Below are 24,941 nucleotides of genomic sequence, written 5' to 3' on the forward strand. Positions count from 1 at the left end.
TGTTCAGATTCCACCAATGAGGGGATAACCCCAGGTGTGGAACAGCAGTCATATGTTGGTAGTGTCCATGTCAAGGATACTGTTGGTCTTGGAGGTGGTGTATGGGTCGAACCAGCCGAGCGGAGTTTATGACTCACGCACAGTGTACGCCTAATGTGTCAGTACATGTGCGGCTATCACAGTTAAGTGTGGGTTACTGTCAGTCTCACATTAGTAGCAGCAGTAGTTCTGGACACAGTTATATGCATGTGGAACACCTGTGATGCATTGTGCTAAGTAACCAGCCGGGATGTGTGTACAACATAGTGGAATATGGGGACACCTCAGCTGTGGGTGTGCCAGTCCAGGTACGTGCCTGAGAGGTACGGTCTGTCTATAACCAGTCATTGCAGGTGTGCTCTGCAGAGCCAAGTGGCAGGTCCCAGTCACTGCAGAGATACTGAAGTGGTGCAGTATCAGGTGTGCCTTGCCTGCGTGCGTCACAGAGGATGATGTCAAGCATTGTGTGACATGACCACATGCTTCGCTAGCCAGTTCCCGTTCTGGTGGTGACTGTTATTGGACACTGTGCAAGACAAGCAGTATAAAAGCAGCAAGAGTCCAACATGTGATCCGTACTCCCAGGGCTGACAGGTGCAGGTCAACTGTGCCACAGCATCATGTTGTGTGGCCAGGTCTGTCAAAGTGGACGTATACTAGACACCTGTGGAATGACAGCAGAAACATGGACAACTGTTGGGAGTGACACAGTCATTCGTAGTACAGTGGTAACAGGTCCGGATGACCGCAAAATGCTTCCCAGGGCTTGGACCACATCATCAGGGCTACAACACTGGTGAGCTATTGCATGTCCCTGCACACGTAGTCTGTGTCCTGCGAGACAACTTCAGTCACACAAACATGGAAGATGAGTCACATCGCACCTGCTGACTTGTGGCATATGTGCATAGGTTATGTTGCAGAACAAGTTACTTGACAGCAGGATGTAAGTGACTATCGCCTTGTGTAGCCTGCTGAGTGGAACAGCAGTGTGATTGCCGACAGTCACCTACGACAGGTGTGTTGTGTATGTTATGACCCTGTTGGCTATATGTGATGGGCACACGTGCCTGTGGGCTATAGGTTGGTGTGGTTGTGTTTGGCTATGTGGGCTGTCATTGGTGCCCACACAGAGTATGGAGGGGTACTGTATAAGGTGTCTCCGTATGTGTGGCCTGTGGTGGGGATCATGTGGGATATGTGATGTGTGGGGTGCATTGCCAATGTTGCACATCCCCACATGACTGTCAGGTGCAGTCAGTGTTGGTGACAATATAACCCCCAGCAGGGCTGCATATGTTCATACCCCACAGGCTGTACTGTTGTATGTTGGGAGGTGTGCATTGACTGTGTACATGAGAATAGCTCTATTGCCACATGTACAACATAGTCATCATAGTGACAGGCAATAGCACTGGTACGTGACAGTTGGACATGCCTGTAAATAAGTGGTATGTGCCAGGTGGACACGCCGTATAAACCACAATGTCTCACGAGGTATGTGAGTGATGTGTGTACGATAGCTGTTGTACAGTTATCAAGCTGGAAATGTATGGACAGACAGTGTACCTGTGACTACTGGTGTGAAATGGTTGCTAAACTAAGCAGTAGCCCATAATGTGACAAGAAGCTCTGAACAAGTGCCAAGCATGCCCATACATTACAGATAGGGTGTTGGATAATATCAACCCACAAGTGTTGACAACAGTCATGATTGGTGGCACCGCATCAGAACACTGCCGGGTATGGTCTGCAAGTCCATGAACCATTATCAATGTAGATGTTAGCAGTACAGATGTACAAGATAGTACGGATGTTCGGCTACAGATGCCTTTGTATGTCACAGGAGTGTTCTACTAGAGGCCTGTTGACAGACTCACAACTACTAAAGGTGCTACAGTGACATGTGCATATCACACGGTGTCAGCTACAGTAAACCAGGGTTAATGTGTTGTACCCCACCCACATTGTAGCCCATACCACACAGACAAATGTCAGCCATCTGTGTATGTGAGGATGTGAATGGCCATGACCTATGGGCAATAGTTGTCACAGTGTTGTGAACAACGTACAGAATGGGCTGTGTGTGTGATGTGTGTGACATATGTGCACATTCTGGTGGATGATATCAGCAATGACACCACTAGGGGAATATCCCCGTACCCATTAAGAAACACCTAGACTGTGGTCAGCAGTATGGACACTGTGTTAGGGATGGTGTAGTGTAGTACACCTCCCTGAGCTGGAGACATCTCCCTGGCCCTTTAGGTAGTCATCCGAGGTACCCATGACATGACAGGGTGGTATCCATGAGCACGGAGATCATTGGACAGGCATACACAGCACCTGTGTGACCAATACTGGAATACACATCACCCTCCAGGGGTAGGGCCCATGCATGGATGGCTGATACCAGCCTCCACAATACTCACCTCCAGTATGCAGCATGCTATCCACCTTGCATACAGACATATGCCACACTATGCTGTTAGACATGCTACATGTCCATAGCCTGATCTGAAAGACATACGACATGGACAACCACCGTCCTACGACTAGGATGGCCACATGCTGGACAGATCCTTGTGCCATACCTGTGACATACTCCCGCCATACCATGCAGCCCTGTCCACATAGCTACACATATCATCCCTGTCATACATGGTGTGATGGCCGTATGGTAGATGTAGTATCATCTATCTGGATCAGTAATGTGTCACTGATGCCCCTCGCGGTGGTGTAATGGGTGTCAGATACAGCTAGGAAACCCAGCCCGTACAGGCTATAGCCAATAACCTTACCTGTGAATGATGTCCGACTAGCCATTGTCCCATATCCATCACATGTGCAACACAGGCGATCCGTGGCAGGATGTTGAACAGCTGTACAGTGCAGTGTAGATGCCTATGGCAAAACAGATGCATGTACAGGTTTCCATGCGTACTTGGTGCATTGTCACTGCCCAAGTCCAGTAAAGCTGTGTCTGTGTTGATATGTGACATATCCACAGCATCGAGGTCAACAGCATTACCGTGGATACATCAGGCATGAGTAGATAGGTAAGAACACCAGTGCAGGAAAACAGACATGCCCACATGGAGACTGACGTCACATGCAGTAGGAACACTAATGAGGTGACACACATATATGGGGATGATATCCAATGCATACTGGGTGTTACGTGTGTGACACATACATGCCAGTCATGTTAGTGTCATGTTGATTTGCAAAGATAACTGTGCGAATGTACTAGAAATGTATGTGCAGCAGTATCACTGTACATGTCTGTAAATGTGACCTGTCACCTTCATCATGTCTTACAGATAATGCAGCGTACACGCCTACCAGCTTACAGCTGACAGGAGGATGATGTTGTAATCCCGTACCTCCATGAGAACTACGAGGTGTTATTTAGCCATGTGCCACAGCATGCACAGCAGCAGGATGACCTGTGGCAGGATCTTCGCAGGAGGGTCAACGAAGTGGGTGGCCACAACCGCACCTACCAGCAGGTGCGCAGACACTGCACGGACCTGATACATCATGCAAAACAGCGTGCCACTGCAATCGCCAGGGAACAAGATGGAATGGGTGGTGGGCCACCAACCTAGCCTCCACTCACACACACAGAGGAGCTACTGGCCAGTCTGGGAACACCCTCAGAACAGCCCCCACAAACACTAGCTGCCATCGTGGAGGTGGGTGTCTCCCAACCAATGAGCCTGAAGTTGCCTGGTAAGTCAGTACTGAACATATGGCCAGTATATCCCACGTACGTGCATGTGTCAGTGTACATCATGTAATGTAACAACATATGCAAGGTATGTGGACACACATGCTTTATGCTACCCTGTGTTTGCACCATACCTCTGAACTGTACAGATATTTGCAGGATGTCCAGATGTCTGCCTCATATTGTCGGTGTGTTCCCCTTAATATCTGTCCCTTTCTGGCAAATAGCTGAGGAATGGAGTCATTAAATGATGACATACATTTGTGTTTACGACTGCACATTCCGTGTCAAACCCATGTGCATGCAAAGCTATTGGTCTAGCAAATTTCTAAGTTAGTAAGAGCAATATATCACAGTTGTCCCTATATGTCCCCCATCATAGTAGGCTTTGTCCACATTTATTGTTCTAAGAGGTTGAGAGGTATGGTATGCACACATGTACTGACTATATGCTATTGTACAGGCGAATGTGTTAACCTGCACTGTGCACCCTGTGGCTGTCATACAGTCATGGATAATTTTCATACTGCTGTATCACCCTATACAGGTACCTCTGGCATGGCGCACAGACAAGAGTCCGTTGCAGGTGAGACTATCATTGGTATCAGGCATGTCAAAGCATAGATCTATTCACCATGTGGCTAGTTAATACATGGATATACAGGTCGCATCACCCATCATCCACACAGGCCTCCCATGTGCAATATATACAACTGAAATGATACACAGACATGAAACTACAGTATTTGTCATTGCTACATGTGTGTCCAGCTGTGCATACAATGGTGGAGGTGTTCTACAATGGAGGCATATGTACTATACAGTGGAACAAAATGTGTGGTACGCAAACCAGTACCGCACAGTGAACAGTGATATGGGCAGACCACAGGCATCACCATTGTGTTATATGCCCCTGCAATGGTTTCACACATTGTGATGTTCCATCCAACATGTCTGAGACACGTAGCGTTTTGGTTGCAATACTGTCACAATTTCACATAACCCATACCCCACATACCACACATACACCTGTTGTCTGCATAGCCCTGTGGATGGTGACATAACCAACATCTATGGGTATATGTCATATGGGGCAACACAGACATGTGTGATAGATGGCCATCACATACATGACCAACACATGTACACACATGGCCATGGGGGATGGCCAGAGACATGTAGCCACACAGAAGATGGGATGTGGATACACCCTGTCCCACTTTGTCCACACATGGTCCAAGTACAGCCGTACTAGACCAATTGTACAGGTGATGTGGTACGCTGCACATCATAAATGCCTGTGCACAGCTAGTGGAGGTGTCAGTGACATGTACCTCATAAGATGTGTTGAACATGATGTCTGTGTCATAGCATGATGGTAGTCACCTTCACAGATTCCACTGACAGTGACACCAGGCCACAGAAACTGTACTCCCCCCCTACCGTAGGACATCACTGTTAGCTGTGCACCTTGTGTGCATGGTACATCAATGTCATGTGTGAAATGGTGACATGACAGGTCCGCTATGTGTGGACATGGTTGCCAGGCAGCTAACACTCTGTAGTCATCATGCAGGGGTGTCATCTGTATGTCCTCCAGTGACCTGTCACATGACACAGCATGGTTGGGTGTGTATACACCTCAGCATCGTAGGTCACAATCCACAGGTATGTCATGGGTATGCATGCAGTTCTGGATATGCAATGCATACATAACATGCACTGTTTAGCAATATAGATGCCTCATGATGCCATGCAATGGCACAGTGTCTGTACATCACACTGTACAGCAATGTAGATGGCTCAGTCCCCTACCATGCCTATGCACATTTGCACAACATGCATTCTATCTGTAGGGCATATGGACAACACCACAATGTGATACCCAGTACGATGCTGTACATGTGTCAGGACACCATTGTGTCAGGCATGCATGGATGTTAATGCACACGTCAGCAGATTACATGTCAATGTCACGTTAGCCATGTGTACTGTTATCCTGTTCTGGTCCACATGGTGTATCACGGGGATGCATGCATACTACCATGATCGTGTGAATTGCATGGATAATGATATGACACCTGCTTGCTGTAGTGTGCATTCCAGGGGGTATGCTTACAAACACTATTGATGTCTGAGCTGCATGCTGTCAGCTGTATCACAAGCATGCTGCATGCCATCTGTCATCTCACATGCATGGTGTGTCAGTCTGTCAGTGTGTGTGTCAGTGTGTGTGTCAGTGTGTCTGTGTGTGTGTGTGTGTGTGTGTGTGTGTGTGTGTGTCTATTGTAATTTAGAGTCTTTCTTTGCATTCACAGGTGATGTAGGTGTGTTACCCTCCTGCGGTCCATCTGATAGTGTCCCCACAGATGCTAGCAGTGATGAACATATGCACGAGGTACAGGCAGGGATGTCAGGGGCGGAATCTGTGCCAACGGTTGCCATCCTAGCTATGTTCCCCTCTTCCCCGCACACAGTTCAGCTGCCAACATATAGTGGCCATAGAGGAAGGACAGTCAGCATTTTTTAGCGTTGAACAGGAACGTGTGGTGGCTACAGAAGGTGTGTCTCCACACCATGGTGGCAGTATACTGACTACAGATGTGCCACACAGGCATGTGGCTGGTGTTGCTCATAGGAGGACCTCTGGCAGACATGCACCTGCAGGACATAGCGCAGCAGCGGGGATCACCAGACGCATGTTCCAGACTGTAATGGCAGCACAGGCACATGCCGAACAGCAGAACAGAGAAGGGCAGAGGCTGCAGAAGGCTGCTATCAGTACCCTAAACAACAACATCCAGGCATTGGCACGTGCTCAACAGCAGCTTGCTGATGTTCTGGACAGGCGATTGGGTGACATGGTCAGAATCCTCGACCATGGCATGGCAATCCGCGAGTGTAAGCTGTCTGTGCTGGAACATCTGGTAGGGGTGAGGCATAGGACACATGGACGTAGGCCAGCTACACCACCTAGTGCAGGTCAACGTGAGCATGCCACCTCACATGGCTGCTCCCATAGTGCTGGTAGCAGTAGCAGTGCAGCTGGTGCTGCAATGTCCACACCAGGTCACAGCAGGCCACGTGGATGTGGCCCTGGACGTCCCCAGTGGGGACATGGTTCCAATGGCCATGTGTCATTGGACAGCAGCCATTCTGTACCTCTGCCAGGTAGTGCCCGTGCAACCCCTGGCAGGCACAGGACATGTGGCCATGTCCGGTCACAGTGAGCTGTACAACCTGGTCTGTACAATCTGGAGCTGTCCATAATACCTTTGTGTAGGCCTCACAAATGACAGAACTGTGTGCACACATACACGCACACAGCAAACACAACTGTAGGGCTCCACAACACCCACATGCATACGGAACAGACATGTCCATTCAAATCACTGGCCCTTACCTGCACACATGATGTCATCCATTGGTGCAGCTTATGCCCCTGGCAAACAGTATCACCCTGTGCATATGATGAAGCCTGTGCTGCATCCCTGTCATACACACCATCGGTGCAAGGATATGCTCATATGGTCTGTTGCACAGGGTGTACAGAATAGTGAGAGGTGTATCTAACATTACTTGTGTATGCATATTGAGTGATGTGTATGTTGTATTGGTCATGTGTGAATACTGAGATGTGAGAGGTGTATCTAAAATTACTTGTGTATGCATATTGAGGGATGTGTATGTTGCACTGGATGTGTGTGAATACTGAGAGATGTGTATGTGACATCAGTGGTGTACTGTCGACATGCACCAGTCATACCATGTAGTCCAGGTGCAGCATGCATTGTGATATGTTCACAGTATGTGTCTTGGTTACAACAGTAACAGCATGTTGGCAATGATGCCCTGGTTCCCTCCTATGGTGTACTGGCATGTGCCTACAGGTAGCAGTGCTTGCAGTCCCCCATGTGTAACTGTGGAGTACTCACAGGCATATATGGCGATATCAGCATGCTAAACGTACCCTCAACCTGACTGTTGGACAGTCGAACATGACACAGATGTCCGAACATGACACAGATGTCCGCACATATACTGCACCTGAAGCATATGGTCAGTTGAACAGGCTACAGCGGACAGAGATGTGACATACATACCGGGAAACATTACAGGTATGTTGACATGGTGCAGGGGTTGTACACAGCGGTCTGGCCAATGATGATGTTAGAGGCCACCTGATAGCATGAGGCCACACTGTGTAGTGGTAATACCCTGTCACAGAACAGGAACATGGCCACATTCATGGGGTCTACAGCACTATAATGCACACCCCATAGTGTTGAGGTGTGGAACCTTGCCTATGTGGTCATCACCCTCACAGTACTTTGCACCCACACGACGTGGCACAGAGAAGGGACATGCACAGGTAGCCAGTATGGCTGGGACGATGGCATCAACAGGGTAGTAGACTGCATCACCATGAGGGGTTAGTGATCCTGTTTCCACAGTATGGTAGCATACACCCTCACACCAAGCACCAGCCAGCCATACATACATACATACACACACTGTGGTGACCAGACATGTGTGTACGGATAGCCGATGTGTGTGATGCACCACACCTGCCGACGTCATGCTTTCCGCACTGCAGTATGTACAGATCTCTACAACGGTGTACAGGGATGTGCTACATCTGGGACGTAGTCCCCACCATATGTGGCATGTGTGGTCACACAAGCGGACACACATGGCAGTGCTGGGAATGATACACCTGCCATATGATGATCTGTTTGATAGACATGCAGCGGTAATGTCCGCAGTATGTGTACCAATGCTATGTCTGGCAATTGTGTGGCTATATGAACATGGGAGGATGTCAGTGATACAGGTGTCACGTGACATACAGTTGGTGACACCTGACTGCTGTGTATGCGTTATGTCATCACCATCAAGTAACAGTGACATAGCATACTGTTTGCACATGGCATGGTAGGATGGCGTGTGACACACCTGTGAGCCATCCCCAGCACACATACATCTACACAGGTGGATCACCACTTTATGTACACACATCCCTCCATACGTGATGTACAACCAACCGTACTGTCTGTATGTCACCATATACAGGTGTCAATGATAGGACTGCATTGTGACTGCATGTTGTGGTTAGGCACAGCTGTGTTATGGACATCGGCCACTGCACATGCATGGTTGTTGCATGCACAGTACAGATTGTACATGTGCGTTGGTCCTACATGTGTCTCCTGTAGCCATGTTTGTATGCATTGCTATTGGTGGACATGTGTGTTGACATACATAACACATGGACTGTGGTATGATATCACGGGTGTTATGGGCGACTACTACAGGGGAATGTGTCTTCCATCAACATTGCTACCTCCTGTACTGTGAGCATTCAACAGACATGGACCCACCTTCCATTTGCGTGCGTATGATTGCTTAGGCCACTGTTCTGCACGGGGGACAGCAAAGGCTTCGGTATGTACATATGTGTTGTGTGTGTGGTCCATGCACACATCCAGTACAATCACATGTTTGACATATCCAAACATGTGTGCTCATTGGTGTACAGCAACACTCATCTGTCACAGCTGTGTAAGACCCGGGGTCCCTGGTATGTCTTGAGCTGACCTGGTCATGTATAGTCATATACTTGCAATGCATAACACCTGTTGGAACCCTGTCAGTACATGTGTACTCTGCACAGTTGCTGTAGACCTCTGTACAGTCCACTGGTCATGTGTCACACAGTGTTGTGGTAATGTATGGCTGTGTATTGCTGCAGCAACGACATGGTGATGTCTCGAGGGCTACAGTGTAGACTGCGGTGTGTACATCTGGGATCTGCACCTGTGACAGCTGTGGTGGCAGCTGAGTGTGTACTGGTCACTGCATGTGTGTAACCGCTCTGTGCGTCGGGACAGTTATACCTTACTGTGCCCTTCCGTGTTTAGACTCCATCTGCATGCAAGATGGCCCTTTGCAACTGCTAAGTGTGTGAGCATGCCCAGTACGCTGTTGTGTAGATGGACACACATGACAGTCCAAACTGAGCCCTTGCGTGTTGAGACACCATCTGCATGCAAGACTGCCCTTTGCAACTGCTAAGTGTGTGAGCATGCCCAGTACGCTGTTGTGTAGATGGACACACATGACAGTCCAAACTGAGCCCTTGCGTGTTGAGACTCCGTCTGCATGCAAGACGGCCCTTTGCAACTGCTAAGTGTATAAGCATGCCCAGTACACCGTTGTGTAGATCGACACACAGTACAGTCCGAATGGACGTATATTACTAAGTGTGTGACCATGTCCAGTGACACCTTGTGTCGGTGATGTCCCACTGTGCATGGGCATGGCCATTGACATCCTGTATAGCCATGGTAGTCATCCAGGCAACAGATGTCCATTTTCAACATCACGATGGATGCCTACTGAGTACACACTGGTCGACTATCTTGAAGGGTGTACTGTCTGTGGCTCGTCCCGTGTCTATGTCATGTTGTCGTGGTGCTCTGTAAATCTTACGTTGTCCCGATCACACCACTGCCGTGTGTTTGTCTACATCTACCGTGGGACAGTAATATGTCTGTATGCTTTCAGACTGATCACTCTCTATACAATCCCTGTCAGCGTCCTTGTCAGTGCGGATGATGACACATGCCTAGAAGAATGCCTCTGGAACGGCTGTGTTTAGTAATCTCGTTAGCGCATTCTGTAAATGCGTCATGCTATAGTGTGATAGGGTAGTTAGGTGTATATTCGACTCCCAGCCCTGCCAAGTGTGTGTGTGTGTGTGTGTGTGTGTGTGTGTGTGTGTGTGTGTGTGTGTTTGTGCGCATGCTCCCATCCACCTGGTAACACAGTCTTGCTTTTAGACGCCTCACACCACAGACATTTCCTACCAATGTCTTTGCCTTTGCGGATGATGACACGCACCTAGATGTCTGCCTCTGGGACTGCTGTGCTTAGTAATCTCGGTAGCGTGTTCTGTAAATGCGTCATGATGTAGTGTGTTAGGGTAGTTAGGTGTATGTTCAACTCCCAGCCCTGCCAATTGTGTGTGTGTGTGTGTGTGTGTGTGTGTGTGTGTGTGTGTGTGTGTGTGTGTGTGTGTTTGCGCACATGCTGCCATCCGCTTGGGGATGCAGTCTTGCTTTTAGATGCCTCACACCACAGAAATTTCCTACCGACGTCTTTGCCTTTGCGGATGATGACATGCACCTAGATGTCTGCCTCTGGGACTGCTGTGCTTAGTAATCTCGGTAGCACATTCTGTAAATGCGTCATGCTGTAGTGTGTTAGGGTAGTTAGGTGTATGTTCAAGTCCCAGCCCTGCCAAGTGTGTGTGTGTGTGTTTGCGCGCATGCTCCCATCCGCCTGAGGATGCAGTCTTGCTTTTAGACGCCTCACACCACAGAAATTTCCTACTGACGTCTTTGCCTTTGCGGATGATGACACGCACCTAGGTGTCTGCCTCTGGGACTGCTGTGCTTAGTAATCTCGGTAGTGTGTTCTGTAAATGCATCATGCTGTAATGTGTTAGGGTAGTTAGGTGTATGTTCTGACTCCCAGCCCTGCCAAGTGTGTGTGTGTGTGTGTGTGTGTGTGTGTGTGTGTGTGTGTGTGTGTGTGTGTGTGTTTACGCGCATTCTCCCATCCGCCTGGGGACGCAGTCTTGCATCTAGATGCCTCACACCACAGAAATTTCCTACCGACATCTTTGCCTTTGCGGATGATGACACGCCCCTAGATGTCTGCCTCTGGGACTGCTGTACTTAGTAATCTCGGTAGCGCGTTCTGTAAATGTGTAATGCTGTAGTGTGATAGGGTAGTTAGGTGTATGTTCGACTCCCAGTCCTGCCAAGTGTGTGTGTGTGTGTGTGTGTGTGTGTGTGTGTGTGTGTGTGTGTGTGTGTGTGTGTGTGCTTCCAGCTCCATGACAACAGTACATTGATTTTACAGTATTCACTCTCCATAACATCTGTGCGGCATCTTTGCCTTTGATGCTGCTGTCTGCAGGCTAGACATATGCCTATGTGAATCCTGTGATCCACTAATCATGGTAGCGTGTTCTGTAACTGTGTAATGCTGGCATGTGGTACAGTGGTTACGTTTGTGTTCTGCTCCCAACCCTGCCATGTGTGTTGTGTGTGTGTGTATGTATCTATCTACATATATATATATATATATATATATATATATATATATATATATATATAGATATATATGTATATATATGTATATATATATAGATATATATATATATATAGATATATATATATATATATATATATATATATATATATATATATATATATATATATATATATATATATATATATTGTATATAGATATGTATGTTGGGATTATCACTCTTGAATGTGCTGCATTATCTGTACGTGAGCACCTTGGATGTATGTACATCTGCTATGGCTCTGTGATAGTGCACATACTGTGTGCTGTAGTGATCGTGGGTTATACTTGTGTAGTGACCAGTTATTGTGTTGCTGGGTATTACACGGGCATTGGAAACAATGTTAGTACAGCACCTTTGAATGGTCGTATGCACATCTCGGCAACAGTCAGCAGTGGTTATTACATTGGAGTGTGAGTATGGCTCATATCCGTATGTAGTAACAGACAATTCTATGCACCTCAGGTTAACATTACAGACTCACGTTTATCCACAGGTTGTGGTACAGATCCCAGGACTGTATGTGTATACATTGACAGGTGCAGGACTGGGTTGTGTTGGATGCATGGAGGGGTGTCCATGGCCAGTAATGAGGATCTCTACAGCCTGGCAGGTACGGTCTGTGACTGTCCCACAACCTCCTGTATATGGCTGACACATGCTGTACCTGTGTATATGCAGACACACACACTTACCACAAGCAGCTACGGCTATCACATACACAAACCCATTGCATCACCATTGGGCCATGCAATAACTGTTGTCCCTCACACACACACACCTGCATGTACATTGGATGGCTCAATGACAGCTCTGGAAATGTAACACCACACCCTGTGCATATGATGTCACCTGTGCCATCACCTGTGATGTGTAACACTGATGCAGGATCTGACTAACCTGGTGCTGATGCACACGGTGGCTTTATTCCACTGTATTGATGTTAGCATGCTGTTAACATGCAGTGTGTTACTTCCAGGTGTATATCAGCAGGCCTGATGCATTGCAGCTATGACCATCACTGTAACATAGTTTACAGCACTGTTAATTCTGATGATATATTCTCCATCCATGTGCCATTTCACTGATGTGTGTAATATTGGCAGCATGTGTGTCTGCGTGTGCAGTACGTGTGTGATGTGTGTAGTACACATGTATACATGCTTACAAACGCATACACGACATTACACGGGCTTCACCATTCGTACACTAGCTTACTCGTTCTTCCACACTCCACATGTGCACACGGGCTAACACATGCACACACATGCTTACTCAGGCTTACTGGCGCGCACGGGCGCAGACACACTGTGGGCAGGTTTGCAGGTCACATCGGTGGTATCCATGGCGTACACCGTCAGTCTCCTGACGTTCACTAGGATTGCTCATAACACGCCTCTTCCACTGAGTACTGACAGCAAACATGTGACACTGCTCCGGTGAGGTTACAGTGTTTTATACATACACACTCATGTTGTCACCTATCTTCTACTCTAATAGTCCCCTTAACCTACACTACACTGTAGAGGCTTGGCCCATATGGCATGACATGTTGTGATTCACTATCCTCAGCCTCACTTGCATCACATTGCCTGCAAATGCTTCGTTACATCTCTGACAGAGCGCCTCCACACATAAGAACAAGTACGCAGTAGCCATGTTGTCTCCAGCTTGCCATTCATCTGCATGGCGTACTAACATCTAACTAAACCTACATTTTGTATGTATATTATACATATATGTCTTGTTTTGAAGCGCAGTGCGTTCTCGTGGTGCTGCGCTACGCTTCCACACCAGAGATCGGGGGAGGACAACTACTGTTTTATTGATATCCAATGGACAAAGCTGCCACTGGCCTTGGACTTGGACATTGGCATGCTTCTTCCACTGTATTCATACTGTATTTGCAGCTGTCATTGCCCTGTTTAGCAACGTGCAGAATGTTAGTCACATAACATCCGGGTACATTTCTGCACATAACTCTGCTCTTGCACGGACAGCTTACTGTTTCATGTATCTCATAATTACATCATTTGCATAGCTTACACATACAAATGGGGTATGTTGCAAATCCCAACATTGTCAGTGCAATGTTCGTGTTATGGGCGGTCTTGCATGCCCCTACGGGTGTTTGCTGAATAGCCTGGCAGTCATCTTTCCTTGCTGTACTCTCACTCAACTCATACACGCCGGAGGCTTCGTGTATCATGGCCTAGGCTTTGCTGTGTGCTATGTCTATTTGTGGTGTATGCATGGCTGTGGGTATGCCCCACTGTCATCATTGGTAAAGGTGATGCCCTATAGGTACTTCATGTAGACTGCTGTGTCATTTGACATGTCAGCACATACCTGCGGCCAATACTGAACTTCCTACTGCAGCGCTTTTCATACCTTCTGAGTTATCTTGCAGTCGATAATGCTGTTTCCTCAGACATGTATCTGTTTCTGATCATACCTCTCAACCTCCTAGAGCAAAACATCTGTACAAAGCCTAACATGATGGGGGGACAAATAGGGGAAGATTCTAAATATTGCTCTTACAAACGTAGATAGTTGACAGTATAATAGGTTTTGAATTAGTATGACCTTTCTGAGGGATTTGGGGTCTTAAACTCATATGTTTGTCATTATTTAATGACGTCAGTTCTCAGGTATTTGGCAGACAGGTACAGATTGTAAGAGGAACACACCAAACATATGAGGCATACATCTGCACATTCTGCAAGACTCTGTACAGTTGCGAGGTATGTTTCTGATACTGGAAATCAATTTCCTTACACCAATACACACAATATATGGCGCCATCACAGGCCAGATGCCATTACATTCCTATTGCAGAACACACCCACCCAGAGGGTTATATTCCTCACACAGGCCAACAGGTGCTTATCCACACTAATTATTCTATCATGTACCTTATGTGTACGCCGGTATTTGCGCTTTCCGTCAGTGACAGAGCTCACGTACGAGTATGGGGGACTGGACACTGTATCGGTGACACTGCATGACACCCTGAGGGACACATGTCTTTTGAGTCTATTAACCTTCCACATTGACTTTCACAGGGCATACGTTGTCATTCACATTTGTGGAAATACATGCTTTTGACTTGTACATGTTTTGTCATTTGTCCTGACGTCTTTCTTCTCACCTGTCCACCTAGTATCACTAGTTCTGTACATTTATTTAGGACGGGTTACCTTCATACCTCTCACCTGTACACATTATGGGTAAACGCCCTGAGGTTTGAAATATGATTCTGTTACATTTGTCATAATAATGTGCCTTTCTGGTAGATTGCTGGCAAGGCATGATGGACTGTGTGGCTAGGTAATAATGACTAACATTTCTATTTCATGATTACTAACTCTCATAACATTCATATTCCTGATTACGCAATTATTCAACGTTCTGACTTTGTCTGGGGTATATTTAATATAGTCCCTATTTGTATTTCATGTACTATGCCTTAGTCCAGCTGTCTTATTCTGACATTTTGGCAGGTATGGTTACCATCTTGGTCATACACATGTCCATCCATGATAATCGCCTACATGACACTGATATAGGTCCCTACGTCTTCCCCCAATGGTTTACACAATATCCAGTAGATGGATTGCACCTTTTTGGAGAATATAGGCATGTGCTATACCCACATAGGTATATTGATCACTCCCATGGGGCGTACCTAATAGATCTGTGCCAACCAACACCTAGGCCCATTTCTGCAAATCCATGATTCCCATACCTGACACCCCTCCACAGTACCCATTGGACATGTTTAATGTGAGTGATAATAAAGTGTGAGGACACTTCTGAGCACTCCCCACTCTGCGGATATCAGGTCGTACGTCATACATTCTATCGACCCATGTGTTATTACCCTTGCACCTGCTACTGTTGCATGTACAGCTATATCGTAGTTGCAGTTGTGACATATTTTGCATCAATGACAGTTCGCCCTTCGTACGGGATCAATTTTTGGGGTCCTGCAAAGGACACCTATATTCATGTTTAACATGTAGAACTTGCAGGCCCTGTCACACTGGTACTTTCTGGGCAATGGTTTGGAAAGCAGCGGTGTATTCTCCTTTCATGCATGTCTGTCTGTCTATTTATAATAGCTATACCATGACCTATTTATGTACATGTGTTATATGTACAGGGACATATGTTTGTTGTGTATATATCTATTCATGTATCGTGTGTGTATAGATATATATATATATGTACATATATACATATGTCTGTACATTCCTCATTTCATAATTTGCTTTGGTTTATGTCTGTGGATATATGTGTATATATCTCCATATCATACCTTTCAACTGTACAGATTTCCGCTGCATGTACAGCTGTTTGCCTCTTATCTTTCGTCCGTTTTTCATAACCTTGTGTCTATCTGGCAAGTTAGTGGCATATCATTAAAGACTGACGTTGGTAAATAATGACAAACATTTCAGGTTACGACTTCATACCCTTCAGAGAATCCATGCTAGTGACACACCTGTTATTCTATCCACTTTCTATGTTTGTTAGGGCAATATCTGGGGATTGTCCCTATTTGTACCAGTTGTTTTCATGGCTTTGTCCGGTTTCGTACTTTACGGGGTTAACAGGTATGAGCCATGTACATAGAACATGGGGAAAACAGCATTCATTTTCTATGCTCTGTGCGGATTACACACGCGCAGGCGCACTTGCATATCCTTATTGTGGGTTACATATGTTTCATAGATATTCGTGCTTACGTGAACTTTCATAATTCTGACCATAACAGTTACATATCTGTATTCTGGTTTATGGACTGCTGCGAAACACACGTTCACCTTTACATATTTAAATGTGTGTACAGCACAAACTCATTCATTACACTTTCAAGTTATATGTGCAGTGGTCGTAGGTCAACCGGGACTGCATTCACATTGGCCGGATGCCGGAACCACTATTCTATTGGTGTTCTCCCTCATTGATATGCATACCCATAGTACTTAGCTACATCAACATACGCCTCACCGCTTCACCTACAACACAGGCATCCATTCTCCTGCTGGGAAAAACGCAGTACTACATATTACACATTCCCTATTGCCTACTGCTGTGGTCTCCAGCTGCATTGTTAATCACTCCGAGGATATGCAGAACACCAAGGCATATAGTCCAGGCACATACAGGTCTTTGATTGTCAAGGTGTTCATGTAGTGATCTGGGTTTAGGCTTGTCCACCTGCTAAATGGAACTGGCCTAGTTCAAATGTCAGACGAAGCATAATGACAGGGATTTTCCCTGTTTTGAATTTTTACCTGTGTTTATAGACACAGATGTTTGGGCACCTGTCAGCAGCTTATTCTGTTGGCAATACATATTATGGGTGGGGTTGTTACAGTCCATACTCCACGGTGAGGGGTGTTCCCATTCACATTTGACTATTACCTGTATACAGTCATACGGGGATTATTATTTTGGACATGAAGTGACTACAGGTATGCAACTGTACATTACACAAGTGTGAAGGGTTGTTACTGTAAATATGTATGGACCATACCTCTCAACCTCTTAGAGCACCAAACCTGTGCAAAACCTACACGATGGGGGGACAATTAGGGACACATTTTAACGATTGCTCTTACAAGCTTAGAACGTTGATAGAATATTAGGTTTTGCATTAGCATGACTTTTCTGAAGGATGTGGAATCTTAAACTCAGGATATTTTTCATTATTTAGTGACGTCAATCCTTAGCTATTTACCACACTGGTGCAGATTGTCGGAGGCACACAACAACAATATGGGGCAAACCTCTGGTCATTCTTAGGATTGCCACCTTTTCAAATGCCCAAAGTGGGACATGTTCTGTAGAAATGTCAGATTTTCCAGGACAAAACATACCTACAGCCGTGCATAGTACAGAACTTAACCTTTTTTGCATGTATAATAGCTTATTCCAGTAACATTTGAATTGCTTATGCTACTTCACATAACATATAGAAGTTTCATATATAAAATAACTGTTTTATGCAACTATTAAAGAAACTTAGGAAATAACTTTGTCCTAAACTATCAGGACATTTGCTATGTCTTGATTTTTTCCACAGGACACAATTGCCTACAGAGGGACTGTTACTCGCAAAGTGGGACAGGTGGTAACCCTAGTCATTCTGCGAATATCTGGACAGTTGAGTGGTATGGCACGGACCTCTGTAATACGCTGCTGTGTTCTGGCACAGCAGTAGCTCAGCATTAAAGACTGCAGTTGGAACGTGCTGACAGACAGTTGGGTTTCAGACTTCATACTCCGGACATTAATGCCAATGTGCAAACTGTTATTCTATCAAATGTCTATGTTTCTAAGAGCTATCTTTACAGATTGTCCCTGTTTTTGGACCTTTGTCTCACTTCTATTCATGGCTCTGTCCAGATATCTTGCTCACACAGGTTGACAGGTATGGTTGGTCATGCCTGCACACAGTCAGTGTCCCTCACACTTGATCAGGGTTGACCTGTTTACGTCAGTGTCTTCCTCACCCTCATGCTGTTTGCCACTATGCAAATGTGTGCATTATATTCTCCCTCCTATTCGTATCTGGACACGTGCGTCACGGGAACGTGTTTTATCCTGGGTGGTAGGTTATGCATGCTCACTTAGGGCTGGACAGTGTCATGGACCTCCACTGCATGTTCTGACTTGTGTCCAGATATCTACAGGATTGGACATCATGTCGTCATACCCATTCTACTATTTGCACAAGTTGGTTACCCATGAGGGATATTCCAAAAATTGGACTAGACCAAAACAAGTTAGATAACGAAGATTTTTGTGGCTTTACGAAAATGTGCAGGGGGTTTTACATGCAGGGGATACATGCTTTGCAATCCTGACACTGCCTAGGGTGACAATACCTACTACATATGCGTAGGGGTCACTGTGTGTAGCTATGTCTGCAACAAACCAGTGGACCAAGTACGGCTGGATTTGCTGGACGTTCTGGTATGGAGGCAGGTTGTGTGTTGTGGAGGGTATGCTGGGTAGGCCATTATGCATCCAGGTGTGTTGCATTTGTTATGGCCAGTTCCATCAGGACCCATCTGTGGGTATGTGACGGTGACATATCTATACATTTGTCTCGCACATTTCCATATTCATATGTTTGTGGGATTGTGTTCTACACTATGGCCTGTCTGCTTGTCTTGCAGCTGTTTCTACATGTGGTTGTGTTTCTTTCCACTTCACCCACTGCCCCCTCGTACACCTCCGGTTCACCTTTTCTGCATACGACACAGTATCGCCTTTGAGGATTTTACCATTAACCACCCACCCCTCACACACGAATTCATCACACCCCATAGAGCACTACTTTGGTTGTTGTCCCATGACACGGCCAGAGTTACACATTGACTACACTACATGTGTCGGGTACCTTTATGGTTGTGTGGACTACCCTGCCATGTTTGCTTTCCACATGCTATACCTCACGCACATAGGTACACGCCCATACTTCACTTTCATTACTTGGTTGGTATATCCGGGTACTACCCGTTCGACTGTGTCACATACACGTTCGGATTATACAGCTGCCTTCCGGATTTTGCCAGCCTGTTGTACTCATTGGTAGGATGGCACCTTTTCCTATGTCCAAGCTATTCCTTTCACATGTCCGACTGTTGTGGACAATGCCTCCCCACAGTCGACGGTTGTGTTTCAACCTTTTCAATTGGCCACAGTGTGACTGTGACATTTGCGGTAACACAGCATATTTTACAGGCTGACACATGAATGAATGGTATATATGCAAATATGAACAATTTTGCGTATAAGCTTAAGCTTAAGTTATAAGTTTGTATGTAATATTATACATCCATACTGCAATTAAATTAATCTTAATGGATGTATGGTAGGTTTAGTATATGATATAATGTGAGGCATTTTTATGCCTTAATTGGTTAGTAATGAAGGAAAAAATATATTAATGTCTTAAATAATGTACTGTTTTTTTACATGATAGTTTTTAGATATACTTGATGTAAGTACCATTGATATATTTCATTATAAAAACGTTCTTTATTGAATGTTAGTGTTTTAATACAGATGTAGAAATTACATTCATTAAGGTTCATACTATATGGATCTTGGAACTTGTTTCTTTAAATGTAGAATGACTGTTGTTTTTAACTAGGTAATTAATCGTTGATTAATTGCTTAATTATTGTGGTTTTGTGTATATATTCTGCATTGGTTTTATGTAATTTGTAACCTGATGAAGCGCACCTGTGTGTGCGTGAAAGCGCTCGTTCAGTAAATCTGCTTTATACTTTTCATGGTGGTTCCTGGCAGTTTCTTCATATCCAGCTTGCTTTTTTCGTGGTGGCAGGAGCCTTTGAATGATCGGCATTTGTTTTTTGCTGTTAGTTTTATTATTATTGTGTTTTGCCGATCGTTACATGATGGAAATGCCGAATATCGAGTTGGACTATAACCCAACAGGTACAATGGGAACCGATAGTTGGAATAGTCTGCTCTACCAAAAGGAGAATCCGCTGCTGCGTTTGGACATCAAAGGTGATGTTGCTATTAATACAGATAGTGGCGTTGAAAACCTGAATGACTTTTTTAGTCGATTAAGGAACTTGGAGAATGATTTATACCGCGTATACAGACTTATTTGGCAAAAGAGACATCTACAGGCTTGTCTCCACTTTAAGGTTATCCCCCGCGGCATGAGGGTATTGTGCATGCCGAGTTACGGGGATAGCCATCCTGAGTTGCTACAAAAGTGGCAACAACTTAATATTGAGTTTGGCAATAAATATCTACATTTACTAATAGATTACTTTGCACCTATTGAGGCTGAACTTATAACCAAAGTGGAGGAACAATACATGTCCCTTACAACGAACTATCCAGCTGACTTTTGTATGTCTAAGGTGCACAACATGAATAAGCAATTAGCTGTCTACAGTAACAAACTAGAGCAAATCAAATTAAAAAAACTAAGACGCGACTATCAGGACTTCCAGCTAGGTCGCATCTTTGTTTGGCCAAAAATTAATCAACAAGAAGGTACTCGATCTTCCAATGCATCTGAAAGTACACAGGCGATGCATAATGAACTTGCTACCACGGCCGCAGAACTTTTGGTAGCTCAGCCAATGACTGATAGCCAGACCAGTGGCATTTTTCGAGAGTCTGGTCAGTCTAATATTTCTTTACCCTGTAATCAACAGGGTTTAATCACTGACTTGGGTGCAAAACCAAAGACTAGCAACCCTAACAACTCATTTATGGCACCGGTACCTTTAAACTTTCCTCTCCCCTACAAGAACGCAACACGCAAGCGCTCAGCAAGTCGGGGGAGAATGAAAAGGAAAATGTCAGCGGAAACGCCAGAATGGAGAAGGAGAGCAAGGAACTAAAAAATCTGTTCTTTAACTTGACATCGAGAACTTTTTCTCTAGATGAACAGTTCATTTTGAACAAAGGTTTGTCGTTTATCCCCTCCAGGGGAAGTATATTGTCGGACACGCTGATAGGCTTACGTTTGTTTGTTAGGAAATTGCCATTGAAGGTATTTTTCAAAAATAGTTCATTTTCAAATGAATTTGATTACAAAACTATATTGTATAAGAGGAAAAGTTGTTTTATGCCTCCAATACCGCAAACTGCTGAATGTTTCTTACGTGCTTGTGAGAGTGAGTTCTACTCATATTATGAACAGAAAAAACATAAAGGTACATTTATTAATTTGAATTATGCACAAAGATGTTGCTTGGATAACCTTTGTCATGATGTGAGCCTGGTTTTTAAACCAGCTGATAAGGGAGGGGGGATTGTTGCAATGGACACTTCCTTTTATAAAGAACTTATGCATAATATGCTTAATAATGACAAGGCATATAAACTTTTAGATAGAAGTAAGATAACATCAACCATTAACTATGTACATGACACTATATACGATCTACTCATGACCAGATGTATAGATAAAACTTTGTATGATTTCTTAATGATTGAGTCACCCTTAATTCCTGTGATTAAGGGGCTACCCAAGCTCCATAAAAATGAAGATCCACCCCCCTTAAGACCCATAGTGTCAGGTGAACGCTGGGTCACTGAAAATGCCTCATTGTATATACAATCTAAGTTGGGAGATATGGTTAAAAATGTCCCTACTATTTTAAAGAATTCATATGAACTTCTTGATGATCTGAAGACAGATTCTGTTATTAACAACATAAATAAAAATACCCTTCTGGTCACTTTAGACATCAAGAATTTGTTCACCAGCATCCCTAACGACTATGGTCTTGACGCAATTAGGTTTCATCTGGTTGAGCTTGGTAGCATTGAGAATAATGAAATTATGAATATCTGTTGTCTATTAGATCTGGTTCTTAATAACAACATCTTTTTGTTTGACAATAAAGCGTATGCACAGACATGGGGAGTGGCAATGGGCACTCCCTGTGCCAATGCGTACGCGAATTTAGTGGTTCATAGATGGGAAAAAGAACATCTATTCAATGATCCTAGATTCACTAACGTCATCCTATACAGACGTTTTGTGGATGACGTTTTAATGCTATGGAATGGAAATATTGAGATGTTGAGGGAATTTATTAGTTATATGAATTCATCTACTTCCTTCTTCAGTTTTACTTATGAGAGTTCTTTAACTAATGCTAACTTTCTGGATATTACTATTAAGAAGGATAACTGTGGCAATATAACCACTACCTTATTCAGAAAATCTTGTTGGAAAAATAGCATCCTACACTATGATAGTTTACATCCACGCTATATTTTCCGCAACATTGTGAAAGGTCAGATGACAAGGATACTCAGAATAAGCAGCAATGAGTTGGATGCTATGGACCTAATAAAGGATCAAAAACAGCATTTCATAGATAGAGGCTACCCAGTTGAATTAGTTAATGACACAATTAATACCCTTCTTGGAATGCCTAACCATTCATTAAATGTACATTATGCTAACTATAAGAATGAGAAATGCAAAGATCTAACGTATGAAATCAAATATAGCAATGATGTTGAGAATCTAACTAAAATTATTAGGGGAAACTGGAAGATTTTATTTCTAGATCCCGGACTATCACAACTAGTAGGGAAGAAACCTACATTTAGATTTACCAACTGCCTAAATATAAAGAGATTACTTTGTAAAGAAAAATTAGATATACCTATTATTGATATAAGGGCAAACTTAAAAACAGGTACTTTTGCATGTAGCAAGTGCTCATTATGTAGGTATATCCATAAAATACAAATTCCTAGTATTTTAAGTACCAATATAGAATTCAAACCTGCTTTTTATGCCACCTGCAATACCAGGGGTGTTATCTATCTCGCAGTTTGCAATCAATGCGATGGGTTTTATGTAGGGATGACATCGCGTTGCCTCAGGGATCGTATTTACAACCATGTCTATGATATCAGAAGGGCCAACCCTGCCAATGCCCTAGCTGTACACTGTCAAGATAGACCCCAACATTGCTTTAGTTTTTTGGTTCTGCAAGTATTAAATCCCAACAAGAGAGAAGGTGATATCTCAAGCAGTATTGAGTTGCTTGAACTGAGATGGATACTGAAATTAAAGGCCCATATTCCACCAGGGCTTAATACAGTGGTCAGTATACGTCCTGCTCTGCTAGGATCATTTTGACACACTGTTTGATATTTAAATGGCCCTTCTCTATATACTACTATATTTTCTCATTTTTTCACATTTACATTAAATTACCCATTCCTATATGGCCAGTTCTATAGGATTTGGTTCACTTGACACCCCTCCCAGATATATTTATCTGATCATAAAGTATGTGTTATGCTGTTCCGCCTATGGTTAAGGTTCGCAAGTCATTGCTATACATTTTATAACTTGAGGCCTTTGAATTGCTAATTGCTATTTGCGGCATAATCTATTAGCATATAGCTTTATGAGATGTATGATTTTGCTATATACTGAATTTTAATACGTCTACTTTATACATCAATATATTTGGATCATCAGTGGTGGCTGAATGTTCATCAAGCTTGGATTTTTTAGCAGAATTTACTAAACAATGTCTGATACAAGTGGTATAAGAACAATAAACTATGTTTATATGCGTTCTTTGAGTAAATATGCATTAATTACATAGCGCCAGTATGACGCATCTATAGCGTCTTTGAAATGTAATATTATTATAGCTATTCGTTTGTTGATAGTAAAGCTGGAGTTTCTGCAATTGAAATTGCCATGTGATATTTGATGTTAAGCAGTATGAGAATAATGAATGGTATATATGCAAATATGAACAATTTTGCGTATAAGCTTAAGCTTAAGTTATAAGTTTGTATGTAATATTATACATCCATACTGCAATTAAATTAATCTTAATGGATGTATGGTAGCTTTAGTATATGATATAATGTGAGGCATTCTTTATGCCTTGATCTGCTAGTAATGAATGAAAAATATATTAATGGTTTAAATAATGTACTGTTTTTTTACATGATAGTTTTTAGATATACTTGATGTAAGTACCATTGATATATTTCATTATAAAAACGTTCTTTATTGAATGTTAGTGTTTTAATACAGACGTAGAAATTACATTCATTAAGGTTCATACTATATGGATCTTGGAACTTGTTTCTTTAAATGTAGAATGACTGTTGTTTTTAACTAGGTAATTAATCGTTGATTAATTGCTTAATTATTGTGGTTTTATGTATATATTCTGCATTGGTTTTATGTAATTTGTAACCTGATGAAGCGCACCTGTGTGTGCGTGAAAGCGCTCGTTCAATAAATCTGCTTTATACTTTTCATGGTGGTTCCTGGCAGTTTCTTCATATACATGTGTCGGGTACCTTTATGGTTGTGTGGACTACCCTGCCATGTTTGCTTTCCACATGCTATACCTCACGCACATAGGTACACGCCCATACTTCACTTTCATTACTTGGTTGGTATATCCGGGTACTACCCGTTCGACTGTGTCACATACA

The sequence above is a fragment of the Protopterus annectens genome, chromosome 3.part1, assembly GCF_019279795.1.
Source record: "Protopterus annectens isolate FY-2018-M chromosome 3.part1, PAN1.0, whole genome shotgun sequence".
NCBI classification, from domain to species: domain Eukaryota; kingdom Metazoa; phylum Chordata; order Ceratodontiformes; family Protopteridae; genus Protopterus; species Protopterus annectens.